We start from the raw sequence: 15,786 nt of genomic DNA, 5'->3' as shown, positions 1-15,786 counted from the left end.
GCCAGCTGGTTCTGAGCAAACAGGAGGCTGTTGTGTAACTAAGGTAGAATAAAGTTCTCAGCGGTCAAATGATGTCAATTGTCACTTCTATTAATCCAGGTGTTTAAATTGGGGAGGGTGGGTATTTACAATAAAATGTCTGAATTTTCAAAATTGGTAACTCCACGCTCTGACAGTTTTTTTTAAGACTTTCTGTCCTCTTCCTGGTTTCTACTTGCTTCCTAACTTCTCTCTTTGCTCCTGATGCCTTGAAATACCTGGGTAGGGTGGCTTAGTGGAATAAAGCATCATGATCAAAGGTTCAGATTGTGGTGGGTCTACTCAACCATTGGCCCTGCTGAGGTCGACAAAACGAGTAACATTGAGTTGGGCAATGATAAACATGTTCAGCGGCCAGATACCTCGGGGTGAAGGTGCACTTTACAGATGCATGTTATGTTGAACTTACATGTGGTCGGTATATGATGCTTTGTGCATGAGACCACTAGGAACAACTTAGTATTTCTATGGCATTTACCACACTGTCTACAGTCTCCAAATCTCTCTTTGCTCCTGTTGCCTTAAGGTGCATGTGGTTTGCATATGGTGCATATATATATGTGAGCTCCCTTGCCCCAACTACCTTTCATTCCCCTTTCTTCCAAGAAATACCCACTCTAGCTTTTTTCCCCTGGCAAACAGCATCAGAAGTCTTCCCGTAGTCCTATGGGGTTTACAGTGGTCACTTTCTACTATTAGAAGCATGTGATTGAATGGATGAGATGGGGCATGGTTAATGGTGTGTACAGCTGTATTGCGCTACCAAGCAATGCCAATTTGATTGCTTTCTGCTTAATGGCAATGAGTCAAATTATTGCAGCTCCATAGGGAGCTGCCTACCATTATATCATATGAATGTAATCCCTTTACCACGTAATTGCTAGGGCGGTCGACCTCGAATCTGGGTAACTGGATTCGAGTCTCGGCAATGACGCTGAACATTCTGTGATTCTGGGCAAATCGCTTAATCTCCCCATGCCTAACAAAATAAAAGACTACAAAAAAAAGAATGTGTCCTCATGTAATGCAACTGGTACTATGTTAAGCGCTCTGATATCCGATTCGGGTCAAGTTCGCGCTATATAAAACTCTGTAAAATATATATATTTTTTTAACTGGATAATCAGGCTATTTCCTTAGTGGCCTTCAGTGAAAGCTTAACACTTCTTTGTATTGCAAAATCTACGCATATTAGTTATAAATTGCACCACGTCAGTGTACTTTTTGTGATGCTTTTCTCAAATTAAATCTGTGAAACAGTTAGATATGCTTTGTATTATACCTCTGAAACTTAAATCAGCCCCAAGCTAATTCCAGGTTTTTATATCTAGCAGGACATAATCATGGTTTCATTCAACGTCCTATTTTTCTCTTGCGATCGCTCTGTGTGTGTTAGAAAAGATGGAGACTTTCTGCTTTTGGACAATTCCGGAGAAGTTGTTTGTAAATGGTTGGTAGAAAATATAGATGAAACTGGTCGGCCAATCACCGAAGAGAGAGATTTTAAAGCTATGATTCTTTTCCAATTATCTGGTAAACACAATAAGTAAATTTTATATTAAGATTGCAACTGCAGGATAATGGTACTAATTACCAACATGATTCAGTAAAATCCTACATTTGGGAATATGTTAATCCAATAATGGTCAGTGAAAATTAACATGCATATCCTTACATATGCCTTGCATTGCTCTCCAATGACAAATGTACCACTTATGAAAAGGGTAGAAACTTTTAGCTTGTGGCACTACTATAAGGCAGCCATTTGTGGATAAACTATTTTACTTAGGCAACTTTTTTCAGGAGGTTCAAGTTCAGGCTTACAATGTGTACTGTCTAATAAGGAATACTTTCTCTGTTATGGAAAGATTATACATGTCCTTTAATATCAATACCTGTTTATTTATATTTTCTGGCTAGCGCTTGAAGATATATATTGCAAGTAATCAATGTGTTATCTCTGTTTAGAAGTTTATATATAAAATGTTTTCTTTTTTTTTAGTGAAGAAACAGTGTCTCACTATTCAAAATATTTTTGAAGACTTTATTGCAAGCTATTCTGGCACAGCGGAGGGTCTAAAACAGGTGTTGCTTCAAAGGGCACAGGAGGAAAAGCAGTTGATGATGGACTGTGGCAATCGGGGAAGCACTGGAAGACTTTAGAGGGTGTTACGTGAGCTCCAAGAGGAAGATATTGCAGAGAAAAGATGCAAGGACAAAAAGCCAAGCAGAGTGGTCAGGATTACATAAGAGTTGCTAATCATACTCATGCTGAAAGCACAGCTTCTCAGCCTGGTGATGCGAGTTCGCGGATGAATTTGCAGAAACTTGAAAACCTGGCCTTTTAGCAGGGATGGCTAGTGTCCTTCATCCAAAATCTACAACTAAATATGACGGAGTAGAACGTGAAAAAGAACTTGTCTTGGAGTCCCCGCTTAAAGCCAAATATAAAGGACAAAAACATGCCTCCCTCTCACCATCAGGCCAGTTAAAACCCAAAAAACTATTTCCTACACAAGAGCTGGCTGTTTCGAGCAATGGAGTAACTCCTACTAGACCCTGCAAACAAGATCCTAAAATGATGGTACACTTTGCACAACATAGTTTGACACCCCATGGTTTTGTGGCTAACGGCTCACATTCACACAGCCCGGCCTACAGTGACTTTCCATCTGCAGTAACGCCTGTGGATGAGAACCGTACCCCTTGCCATGATGACCCATTTGAAAGCAATGGAAGCTGTGACCATAATGTAAGCAGAGCTAAATGAGTGCTGCCATTATACACATTTGCATATTGTTAGGCCTGTATGCCAGCCTTTTTTCCTTGGTGAACGTAACATGCCTTTTGTTGCCAAAACCACCTAAGTTCTACCAGTTGTCTCTGCAAAAAGCCTTCATACTTATTAAAACATTGAATTAATATGGTGCATTCATTTCCTCAACAATAGGGTACATATACCTACCTATTAAAATTTGAGTAAACAAATGGAAAACCTTTTGATATGATCAGTATAAATGATGGATTAATGGTTCCTTTTCTTTTTTTTAATCCCTCAGGACAATGAAGAATCATTTCATTTGATGACGGAGGAAAGTCCATCATTCAACACTGGGGTAATTTTTTAATTTTTTTTAAAGGTACATAGGAAATGGCATTTCCACTTGTATGACCTAATTATGATTTGCTTTCTCTCTAAGGAAATGGTATATAACTCCTTGTCCATAATGAATGAAAACAAAGCTTTTCTGTTGGCCCTGGTTCCTGTCAGGAGTGTGTACGGTTACAAGCCGAAAACGAACACTTAAAAGGTGCGTGCTTGATATTCTACCTTTCCACGTAAACTGCAAAAAATCCCATTAATAATCCTTTTTTTCCCATCCAAACACATGCATTGCCAAAAAGTATGCTTGTTAAGTGTATATTGTATTTATTACCTGCTGCCTTTAACAAGTGTATTTATTTGATTATAGTGAGTTGGCTGTACAGTATTTGCAAGATGCGCTGTCTGCTTTGACCAATCCACGGAATTTAACAGATATAACATCGTCAAAAATATGCAGTCGATCATTCACTGTACAAAAGGTACTACTTTTCTTTGCCACTCTTTTAACACAGTTAAAGTTTATATAGGACAAACCTTGTAGATTTCCTGCATGAGGACTTTGAAATCTTTCTGCATGCAATGTTTTTAAGTATGGCTGCTTTATACTCCTGGAGCTAACATAGCAAATATTACATTGTTAGCCATGTACCAGATGCCAAATCAAAATCAAAAACCCACTGTATCTATGCATATTTTTGAGAATGTAACCTAACATAATGGCAAATAGTTAATAGTTGTGTTATTTTGCAGACTGATATGCAGCAGTGGGTAAATGACTCAAACGATCCTTCACGGTTCAGAGATGTACTCGTTCCAAAGAGAAAATTGCACAAACTCTTGGAGGAAGCCAAGGCAGCTCGGGACAGTGCAGGTTTTCTTCTCAATGGCATCAGCGAAATACTTTTTTCTCCTAAAGAACTTGCATCTGCAAAAGGTGTAACGAAGGCTCGTGCTGAAACAGCCGTCCTTGACGAGGAGAAGGTTGATGCATTGTTTGGTAAGATATTACAAATGCTCAAATTAACATTCAGTCGAGCTGGGATTGTGAAAATTCATTATACATTGTGTTAAGACATGTTTGCATATGTGAGATTGTATCATAATTGAACAATGACTCCATCATTGCTTAACAGCTGTCTGCAAAAAAACAATAAGAGCAATGGGGGTGGCTTGTAATTTCTTAACAGTTTATGCTGAGCTTGCGCTACAAATGGCATGCAAATCTGGCGCAAAGCCTTGAGTTGGGATTTCATTTGTAAATCTGTAGGTCCAGGTGTGAGGTTCTCAAACTGGATGAATGAGTGATAGCAAACTGCACTTATAAAATATACTGTGCTCGCAGCTTTTATTTAGACCGGATCAACTCCCTAATAATTAGATCAGTTGGTCCTGGTCCTAACACTTGGTTGTAAGCTCCTATTTTGATTTCTGGTCACTATGCTAGTTTCTTAGGCGACTGTTTTCCAAATATGATTATTGCAAGTATACAGTTCAGACTCACTGTGGCTGCCTCAATGATGGTTTTGTAAATAAATCTGGCACTGATTACTTTCTGTTTGCAGAGGAAGCTTGACCGCGTCTAGTGAACAGGACTATGGCACATGCTTGTTTCAATGCATCTACATTTGTACAGTCTTTCTTCCAAGTACCCCAGCATTTCAAAAGGGTGAAAGAGCCAGAGAAGACACACTGCTATTCGGGGCTAGAACTGTCATTAGGGACCAGGGGCTCATAGTTCATAAGGGAACTTTTTTTTCTTCACCTTCTGGCCCCCTCTTCATCAGTGCTTTGCTCTAAGCTGTGCTACTTTGACCAAGTGGCCTTAATGTTTCACTTAGGAACCATGTAACCCTAACCATATCTCATCTGGCACACTGTATGAAATAATGGAATTGGAACTTTTTATAGGCAGCCCAGCCGTATTAAAAACCATAAATAATGGTGGTAACATGATACTGATGTATGTTATTTGGTTTTTCCAGAGTTTATGAAGTCTGTGTGCAGTGCCAACGGCTGGCCATCACTGGACAATAGAAGTATGAGAAGGAAGCTGGCTATAAAAATTTGCAATGCCAGAAGAGGATTAAGGAAATCTCCGCATCTAGAATCAAACCACGAAGTTGCTGGTTTTCGTTGAGCTATTTGTTCTTCCCTGGATCTTATTTTTTTTCTGGACGTTTTCTCTTGTTTGGTATCCTGGCCCCTGTGGGGCCAAATATGTGCTTTAGATAAATAAAATTACATTGACACATCCCTTTTGATAATTTTTTCCTTTACCACTGTTTTGTTTAGTGTTTTGCAAATGGTCACCATGTCAAACTGCGTTCGATAATGCTCTGTACCTCAAAATAAGGCAAATCCCAGTGAGTCAGGAGTATGGGAGTAGTGGCACATGTTAAGCTGATCTGAATGCAGAGGTATAACATTGCTGCAGGCCACTTCTTTTATATAAAGGTGCTTGGGGTATTTTTGCAGCACAAACCTAGCCAAAAATAGCTACTTGTATTTTATACAAGTGTCTACCTCTAGCTGTAGAGTTTAAAAAGTAATCTTTCCAATGCAGGAGAAAAATAATCTGAGTATTAGGACCAGATTTAGAGACATTTCGTGTTTGGTTTGATTGAGTTTTATAATGCAGACCTGAATCAATTTACAAACAAGAGCAAATTGGTATTTGGTACAACACATCCGAAATGGGAAAAGTTTCACTTTTGTGTAGACATAGTATTTTTTGGGTAATGGGAGGGTACCCTTTCATTACAAAACCTAAACTAGACTCTCGCAGACAACATTGCATTATAGTGCCAATGTGTGGGCATGGTTCTCAGCTGCCTAATGGTGCAGTGGTGCTCGCGAAAGAGGTAGACATGACACTTTCCTACTCTCCTAGTGGCACCCTGCAAGGCAATATTGGCAGTCTGCCAACGTGCTCCTAACATGGAATTGTCAAGGTGTAATCCAACCCGTAATGATTTATTAGTGATCCACAGGCATACTATATTAATTAAATCATCCTTATTTAGTCATCATTTAGTAATCCACACATTCTTTAGTTGTCCTTAAATAATCCTGAGTAATCCATGTTCATTTTTAAGTTGTCATTAAATCATCCTAGAGTAATCACTCTGGAAGCCTTTTAAACTGTAAACTGCATTTACCTGTGCACGAGTGAAATTCCCGGTGCCCTCTGACCTCTGCTGGTCCCCCGCAGCCGAATCACGGGCTGACACGGGCCGGTATTGAAGGAACACACGCCATCTTAGGGCTGGGGGAAGGGGAGCGTTCCAGCTGCCTGGCCCCTCCCTCCCTCTTCCACTTTCGCTATTAATGCCTGACCTCCGCCGGGGGCGCAGTGGGCGCGCCAAAGGCAAGCCCGTCTGTGCCCGTCTGTGCCCGTCCGTGACCGCCCGGGGCCAGGGGCAGGAACTCCTGGGGGTCTCACGCTCCGGAAACACTACAGCTCCCTGGAACTTAGAAATCTTTGTCCTCCCACTGGCAATATCTGCCGCCACAGCCTAAATATTAACAATGGAGACAAAAAATGCGCACATTGCCCTTTCACTGTTAACAGACAACTGGGATCGAGGCACAAGGGTAGAATATTAAATCTTGCCCTGCTAAATTGCCGGTCTTTGGGGAAACACAAGCTGGAAGTATATGAACATCTGACTGATCATCGGGTGGACGCACTATTCCTTACGGAGACATGGCTACACTCCGCGTCTGCACCTGATGTACTGGCCGCACTCCCTCCAGGATATGATAGGGGGGGGGATTGCGATTATACATAAACGAGAGCTGACTTGCACGTTAGAAGAGAGGGACATTGCAAAAAGTGAGACTGGTTTCTTTTCCCTAGCAGTGCCCCTTGGATACTGTCTCAAGGGATTTTTAACATATCGCCCACCGGGACCTGGAGCCAGCTTTCCCACGCAAATGATGGACACTCTCACACTCTCTGCTCTCACACATGAGAGACTCCTCCTTTTAAGGGACTTAAACTTTCACTTCGACGACCCCCTAAACAACGAAGCGCAGGAATTCAGACAGGAACTAGAAGGCATACAGATGCTGCTAAAATCAGATATGCCCACTAATTGCCAAGGCCATCTTTTGAACCCTATCTACGCCAACTGGGATACTCTGACCGTAGCACCTCCAACGCCTGTTATTTGGTCGGACCATTTTTTAGTCCCATTTCGGGTAGCGGTCCCGGAAAACGGACTTCAGAATGGGAAAAACACTACTAATAAATAAAGGAAATGGGCCAAGTTTTGCCCAGAGGAATTTAATAAAATAATAGAATCCGAAGGCCCGCTTGAGAGGAAATCGAATCTGCCTGCAAAATATTAGACTTACAAATCCAAAAGGCGTTAGATCGCACAGCACCATGGACTCAGAATGCGCCAGTAAGGAAATCTAAATCTGCCCCCTGGTTCGATACTGATCTACGAGAACTTAAAGCCTCATGTAAAAATCTAGAGAGGAAATGGCGTAGGTACTATTCTGAGACAGACAGAGTCAATTATAAGAAAGGCTTAAAAGAATATCATGCCATGATCCGGAAAACAAAGAGAACCTACTACTGCACCAGAATTAAGAACTCCATGAAGGAAATGTTCCTAGTATATAAGGAATTATCTGATCTCGCCTCACTGACAGCCCCGACTGATGGATCAGTCAGAGCCTGCAATCAAATAGCAGAGTTTTTCGCCAGCAAACTGGATAAAATCTATACGGCGTTTCCGGAGGCAGCTAGAGTAGGGAAGGGGAAAAAGGAAACCCCCCCCCCAACTATACAGAACAGTAACAGCCTCTCGGCATTTCTGGTCCCCTCACGGGAACTAATATGCCATTTAGCAGGCAGCATCAAATCAGGATCACCTAGCGACCCAGCCCCACCAAAAAAACGTTATGGTAGTTTAACCGCTCTGGAGCCATACATCAACCACTTACTCACTCTCTCATTTGCATCAGGACAAGTACCTGCTGCCTGGAAGAGAGCAATAGTCCTCCCTTTGAAAAAAAAAAACCCAACATCAGCCTTGCAAAACTGGACAACTTGCGACCTATCTCCCTTCTCCCCTATTTTGCAAAAATCGCGGAGAAAGCAGTGAATCAACAACTGTCTGCATTCGCAGAGACCAACGGACTGCTCCATCCCTCTCAGTCGGGCTCTACACTCCACGGAATCGGCCCTACTGGCCTCAACAGAAACTCTACAGAGCTACGCGGATGAAGGCTAGACAGCGGCACTGATTATGCTGGATCTCAGTGCCGCTTTCGACACTGTGGCGCATCACACACTGCTACAGTGTCTTAAAAAGGGAGGAGTAAGAGGCAAGGCATGGGAGTGGCTGGAATCATTCCTCACAGGCCGCAGTTTCCAGGTTGCACAAGGACAGTTCAAGTCCAATGAAATAAAACTTAAGCAGGGAGTACCACAAGGCTCAAGTCTCAGCCCCACTTTATTTAATCTATATGTGGCCCCTATTGGAGCGATCACAGACAAATTTGGGGTTGAGACAGTGTCATATGCAGACGACACACAACTGATCGTGACGCTTACGCAACCAGAAGAGCAATGCGCAGCTAATTTTAAGAGCTGCATGCAGGAACTGGCCAAGTGGATGGCAGACAACTGCCTCCGTCTCAACGGCAACAAAACAGAGGTACTAATCATAGGCAAAACTCCATCAGTGTGGACCTCAGCGTGGTGGCCAGACGAGCTGGGTGAACTACCCACACCCAGCAATCTAGTGAAAAATCTAGGAGTTTGGCTGGATAAAAATCTATCCTTCGACCATCAGACCAAACAAGTGGCAGGCACTTGTTTCGGTATACTACGGGTCCTTAGAAAAACACTTGACCTTATGCCTATGCCGGTGCGCCAAACCCTAGTCCATGCACTGATAACATCCAGGCTGGACTACGGAAACGTACTATACCTAGGAGCCAACGAAAAATGCATTACTAGACTGCGGCGTATACAAAATGCGACGGCCCGCCTGATCCTTCAACTACCCAGAATGGCATCCTCACAAAAGGCTCTAAGAACACTTCACTGGCTCCCTATCAGGGAACGGGTGAGTTTCAAGGCCCTCTGCATAGGACATTGCATCCTACATGGGAAAGGCCCTAGGTACCTGCTCAACTATCTGAAGCGGTATGAGCCTACACGACAACTAAGATCATGTGGCACGGGGCTGGTACAGGTCCCAAAGGTAAAAAGAGTAAGAATGGGTGGAAAATCTTTCAGAGCCTCGACGGCTAAGCTGTGGAACAAGCTGCCAGAAAATCTGCGCCTAGAAAAATCCAAGCTTCTATTTCGTAAAGAACTGAAAACAATCCTGTTCCCCAACCCTCAATGCCTCAAATAGGGCTCCTCACTACAACCAGAATCCCACTCTAATGGAAACGGACCCCAGGAAGGAATCGGGCCCCAAGAAGCTCAAGTAAGAAGATAGTAATATATTCTAACTCCTCCCCTTTAGTAGCAACTGTCACTGGGTCTCTGACAGCCAACGAAGTACAATCCCCTCAGTATAAGGCTTCTGAAACTGCATCATCAGCATCCCCATCGGCACACTCAAAATTGACAAGTATTGTTACTAAGAAACCTGCACAAAAAAACTCAAGCAGAAAACTTTACAATTCACAAAAACTCAAGTGGCACAAAACTCTATTAACCTGGAACCAACACCATCTGAACTTGCGCCAATACGAGGAAGAGTGGATACTGCCACGGCTAACAATACTGAGTCCTCTCTACATTTGACACCTACACCGGCTAGTACCACCCGGAACCCGCAGATAGCCATCAATCAACGTGAGCAGTTAAATGCCCCAGTCACAGTAGACCCAAGTAACCCTTCTCAGCCAACTCAACAGGGAGTTAAGAGACCACCGCCGGACTCAACCAAACCACAGTTTTTGAACACTCCAACATCAATCCTTTTCATTCCGGAATACACATCCCGTGGCAGAAGTAATATACTGAATAGGGGAAACATACTAAGGCTCATGCATTCAATAACAAATCTATCAAATATCAGTTCATCTGATCTTTTGGAAATAGAGTTCCAGTCAAACGCCGAACCTCATCGCCCAAGCAACTTGGCACTCACTTGAGACAGCACTTAAAATCATGGAAGAAATAGCGACGTTTCAGCTATGGGGGATAGAGCTGAGACTCGAAGAAAGACCTCGCTACCCTACTCCTTTTCTTCCTTTACCAGACCCCCAGCACAAAAAAGTACTACGTCAATACTAAAAGGAGCGAGAAGCAGCTCGCCTGGGCCGTGCCCCCGAGACTTAGAAAACCCCAATTCTGAACAAAATCAAAAGCTTAGCAGCTGTTCATCACGTACAACTGGTCACAATTGGAACTCAATTCAACGCACATTCGCAAGTTCCACTGTCAACAACTGACAGAAAGGGAAATAACTCACCAACCCATCAGAAGGATACATGGACATTAGAATTTGCTCCTGGAACATCAACGGTTTGGCGGGCAAAAGAAATGATCCCGAGTTTCTAGAATATCTGACTACATTTGACCTTATCCTGCTCCAAGAGACTTGGCAAGAAAAAGCATTCGAGCTCCAAGGGTTCACGTCCTGCTGTATTCCAGCAAATAAAAACTCATCCTTTGGCCGAAGATCAGGCGGTCTGATGCTTCTTGCATCAATATCGACAATAGGTGAAATCGAGGCAATGGACCTACATATTCCTCCCCCAAGCGTTATTCAGGTGGCAAAGATCCCACTTTGGCTAAAGAAGCAGCCCCAAGCTGTAACTATAATTAATACATACATGCATCCCAAAGACAAACAAAAAGGTGCGAAAGACCTAGCAAAACTGGTGAAAAAAATAATGGAAGAAAGCGTGTCTGACTCATTCATCTTGACAGGGGACTTCAATATGCTTCTAATTAATAAAGAGCAACTTAGCGACCTTACCCAAGACCTGAACGCAGCACGGGGCGTGCCGACACAAGGCCACATAAAAAACAGGAATCCAACGAAGCATTCAAAAATCTTACTTCGACACTTGGAACAACTCAACTTAAGGGCCCTGAACGGCTGCTAACCTGGCGATGATCCACCAGTTGCCACCTTTCATGCGAATAAACAATCCTCCCATCTTGACTACATGTTCACATCCCTAAACATACTCTGTCGGGTAAAGTCCTTTAGAATAGGTATGAGCGACCTCAGCGATCAGTTGCCACAAGAGGCCATAATAAAAACTACTTCCCATCTGGGAACCGAAACCTTTATAGGCCTCGACACAGATATTGCCCCAAATTTAAGGTGGCTTCGCTGTAACACCGGGAACATTGATTCAATTAGTTCCGTAGCGAAAAACCTCTTCTCCCAAGCCACCAGCTATGCATCCAAGGCACCGGACGTCTGGGATATCTTTATTAAAACCATTAGGGAGCAAATGGTAAAAAAGGTTCCCAGCAACTCACGTCATCATCAGTTGCCCCTTTGGGGGATTCACTCATTTCCAGAAATGAAACTACAAAAAAGAGTAGTAAATCAATTACTGAGACAGTTGCGTAAGGATTCAGCAAATCATAGTCTGCAAACTGCCTTACGGGAAGCTAAAACAAAGCTGAAACGGACAAAATGGGGCAACCGGAAGCGAAGGAACGAAGAACTATGGGTGAAGCTAGTTCATGAGGGGAAGCAGAAGAACAGCTCCAGATTCTGGCAAATGGTTAAAAGAATACAGAATCCTGACCTCCCTGGTCAAAACTCGCACATAACTGAAGAAGTATGGTCGAAATACCTACTGACGCACTTCAATAACGATGGGACTATAGACAAAGCTATTACAAACAAACCTCCTTTAACAACCACAAAGCATAACAAAAAAACAAACCTCAATCATTATACCCCCACAAATCCCCTTGAAACGGGGGAGCACATCGCCATGATTACACCAAAAATCAATAAACCAAAAACGGAAAAAAACTCAACAAAGGCATTTGAGTCAGAGCCTAAGCCAATTCTCCCATCAGACATCCAACGACAAATAGCACGGGGGAGACCAACCGGCGCTCCTGGGCCGAACGGCTTACCACCTATGCTCTACAAATCAGATGTCGAATTTTGGAGCTCATCTTTAGCACCAGTGTTCAACAGTATCAGACTCTCACAGACCCTTCCTGAGTCCTGGCACGGTTCAATTATCAGCCCGATATATAAACAAGGTAGCAAGAGGCTTCCAAACAACTTCCGCCTTATTGCTCTCCTAGACGTGGAGGCAAAATACTTTGCTGGCCTTATCTTGGAGGAGCTAACATCATGGGCTACTGAAAATTCCATCATGCCAATCAACCAAACGGGTTTCTGCAAAGGCCAAGGGACCACAACCAATGTAATGGCACTATCACTGCTGATGGAAGCAGCAAAAGAAACAAAGTCATCTCTATTCTTTTCATTTATTGACTATACTGCTGCATTCGACCATGTGGACCGAAACAAACTTTGGTTGAAACTGGACAATTTGAGAATACCTAAATACCTCCTAGACATCCAAATACTGCTCCACTCAAACACCTGGATCAAAATCAAACTTGGGGCTGGAACACACCTTTCAAAACCCATAAGGACAACAAAAGGATTGAAACAGGGATGCCTACTTGCACCGATCCTATTTAATCTTTATCTAGCCGATCTACCTGGGCAACTAGACAAATGTTCCAACCATGCACCGAAATTAGGGAAAATCACCCTCTCAAACCTGCTTTATGCGTATGACCTACTGTTGATAAGTCGGACTCCAATGGGTCTGCAACATCTTTTGAACACAACCCATGCCTTTTCAGTAGAAAATGCACTACAAATAAACTTCAATAAATCAAAGGTGATGGCTGTGAATTATAGGAAAAAAAAGAACCCCAGCTGGTACTTGAACGGCGAAAAGCTCGACCAGGTCACTACATATAAGTACCTGGGAGTAATCCTGGACTCAAATAATACCTCGAGGGCGCAGTTCAAATCTTTGCGAGGGAAGGCTACAATGACCTATTTGACTCTAAAATCATTGACGGTCAAACTACCTGACCTTACACTCAAACCTCTTCTTGAAATATTGAGCGCCAAACTAAATCCGACTCTCACTTACGGGAGTGAATTACACCACGGTAAGGATGCGGCGTTGCTGGACACACTCATTGCCAACTCATACAGGGCTATTTTTAATCTTCCCAAATATACGTCTCCCCGGCTCAGATTCGACTAGAATTTGGTATCTTGAAACAAATTCTAGAGAGGCGGAGCGTGTATGTAACAACTTGGCATAAAATTCGCAATGCAGATGCTGGATCTTTATGTGCAAACCTATGGGAAGAACTACTTCGGCACCGCAGCCTAGCGCCAAGAGCCTACTTATATGAATCACTCAAACTTCTAGGCCTGACTGACACTTGGGAAACATCAATAGATCTCTTGTCTTTTAAAAAAGTAGCCAAAAAATCAGCTTTCATCATCTCAGCGATAGAAGACAAGAAAGACCTAACAAACAGAGCACACGGATGGCTAACGGTGGGTGACTATGAAAAACTGCGGCCACAAGCGTACTTCAGCATCGGCATGAAAATAAATGTTAAAGAAAAATTCTTAAAATTACGCCTCGGGGTAATTCCCATACTTCCACATCTTCCTCCCTGGGAGAGAAACAATCCTTCACAACAGTGTCGCATGTGCAAAACCGGCAAGGAGGACATAGTTCATGTGATCTGTATCTGCCCGAGCGTAAAGGACTTGAGGATTAATCTCTTACGTCCTTTCTTTAACTTACATGCCGTCCGGACCTGTAGACAGGCAGCCAAACTGTGCTTCTCTACTAGCGACATCAAACTGAACTGTCAAGTTGTGAAGTTCTTTGACCTAATAAGAAAGAGACTTAACCATGCTAGATGAACTTTTAAATCCCTCGATGGTAACCATAAAACTGTTAATAACACTGTAATTTTATGCATCCTATTTTTGTTATGTTTAAGTAACAACAATTATGGACGTTTTACAATTTTGTAAAGGTTTTAATTAATCATATACAAATAAATTACTTACTTACTTAAGACACTCTAATGGAAACGAACAGCACCTACCAGCGCGGGGACACACCAGTGGGTGTAACCAAGCGCTTTATAAATTTATAATAATAATAATAAAATGTATAATAATAATCTACACTCATACTGAAAATGTCATAGGGCCATTCGAAAGTAATCAATAGCCATCCTGAAGCGGTCATAGGATCATCCAGTAATAATCCACACTCATCCTGAAAATGTTATGGGATCATCCCAGAGTAATCGACTACCATCCTGAAGCGGTTATAGAATCATCCAGGAATAATCGTCAGTCATCCTTAAATTGTCTAGAGCCCATCCTGGATTCATTCTCACTCATCCTGATGTTGTCAATTAGTATTCGTGGAGTTGTAAAAGGTAATCACTCCCTGCCACTGGAAGTCATCAGAACACCATCCTAGCGTAGTTTTTGTGATTACAGTAAGAGTCATCCCATTTAAATATTCTGCCCTATGGGCATACTTCAGGATGGCTTGGGATGACGTCCCCAGGAATAGCCTGGCTGAAGTCATCGGATGACAACAGAATCACTCCAGGATTATCTTCCTTTTTGACTAGGGAGAGCTACAATGAAGTCAGGATGGTTCAGTGACTTGAACACTCCTTACTGAAAAAAAGATGATATTCCGATTACTTACTGATATTTGTCATTACCACTCACAGCGTCTCTTCTGTGAGCGTCCTCCAGGGAACCTCGCCAGAACTCATCATGGCAGAGTTTTTGCTGTGGTGCTTGGTATTTTTAGACGGCGCCTATTGTTGTGGTGGAGGGCCTCAGATTTAAGAGAGAAGAAAGACTTTTCGGTATTGTGCAGAGAGGGGAAAAGGCATTCTACGCAGTCCTAGTGTAAAGGGTGAGGTCACACATTGCATAAGTAAAGGTCTGGGACATGGAAGGCAGATGAGTTTGATGCCCAGCAATCACAGCGCTAGCTATCCATCTGAAGTCTGTAATTTGGGTACCGTAAATAGGAAATACTGCCATCATGTATGGCAAATGCGCAATGTGACGCACCATATGTAAAAAAGGTACTATTTTTTAGAAATCAGCTCAAAGATGTAGCTGACGTTGGTGTAGCAGTTGCATTGACACTGGGGCTGAGAAACCCCACTAAACTAGCTGCCTCAGTAATAGTTGACAACAAACGTAAGTTGTGCCTGTCTGTTTCTGCCCAATCTTCGAGGCCAATGCTGCTTGCTCCATTAAGGCACAGGGAATTCATCCTTGCCAAGAGTTAGGTCCTAGATAATGTGAGGTCCAGCTCATGGTCATTGTTACTCCTTGACTTTCCCGGTTGGTATTAGACAGAAGTAGCAGGCGGTGAATAAAACTGCAGGAAAGACAAAGAATTAGGGTGACCTGGTGTCCCGGATTTGGTGGGGCAGTCCGGTTTTTCGCCAGCTGTCCCGGCAGATTTCGGCAATTTTGGCTCATGTCCCAGTTTTTCAAGGGGTCAACTGACGACAGTGATAGGCACCTTTTAGTTGTTTTAAAGCTGTGCTAGTTAGCAGCTGTTGGAAGTAAGCAATT

At 42.9% G+C, this 15,786-nt stretch overlaps 1 pseudogene; it reads left to right on the top strand.

The window, feature by feature from the left end:
* Positions 1-1,382: 1,382 nt before the first annotated feature.
* LOC144772561 (uncharacterized) lies at positions 1,383-5,282 on the top strand (annotated as a pseudogene).
* The last annotated feature ends 10,504 nt before the right edge of the window (positions 5,283-15,786 follow it).

This window comes from Lissotriton helveticus, chromosome 1_1, assembly GCF_964261635.1.
Source record: "Lissotriton helveticus chromosome 1_1, aLisHel1.1, whole genome shotgun sequence".
In the NCBI taxonomy this organism is placed as follows: Eukaryota; Metazoa; Chordata; class Amphibia; order Caudata; family Salamandridae; genus Lissotriton; species Lissotriton helveticus.
The sequence above is the reverse complement of the archived record's forward strand: the minus strand, read 5'-3'. Positions and strand labels throughout refer to the sequence as shown.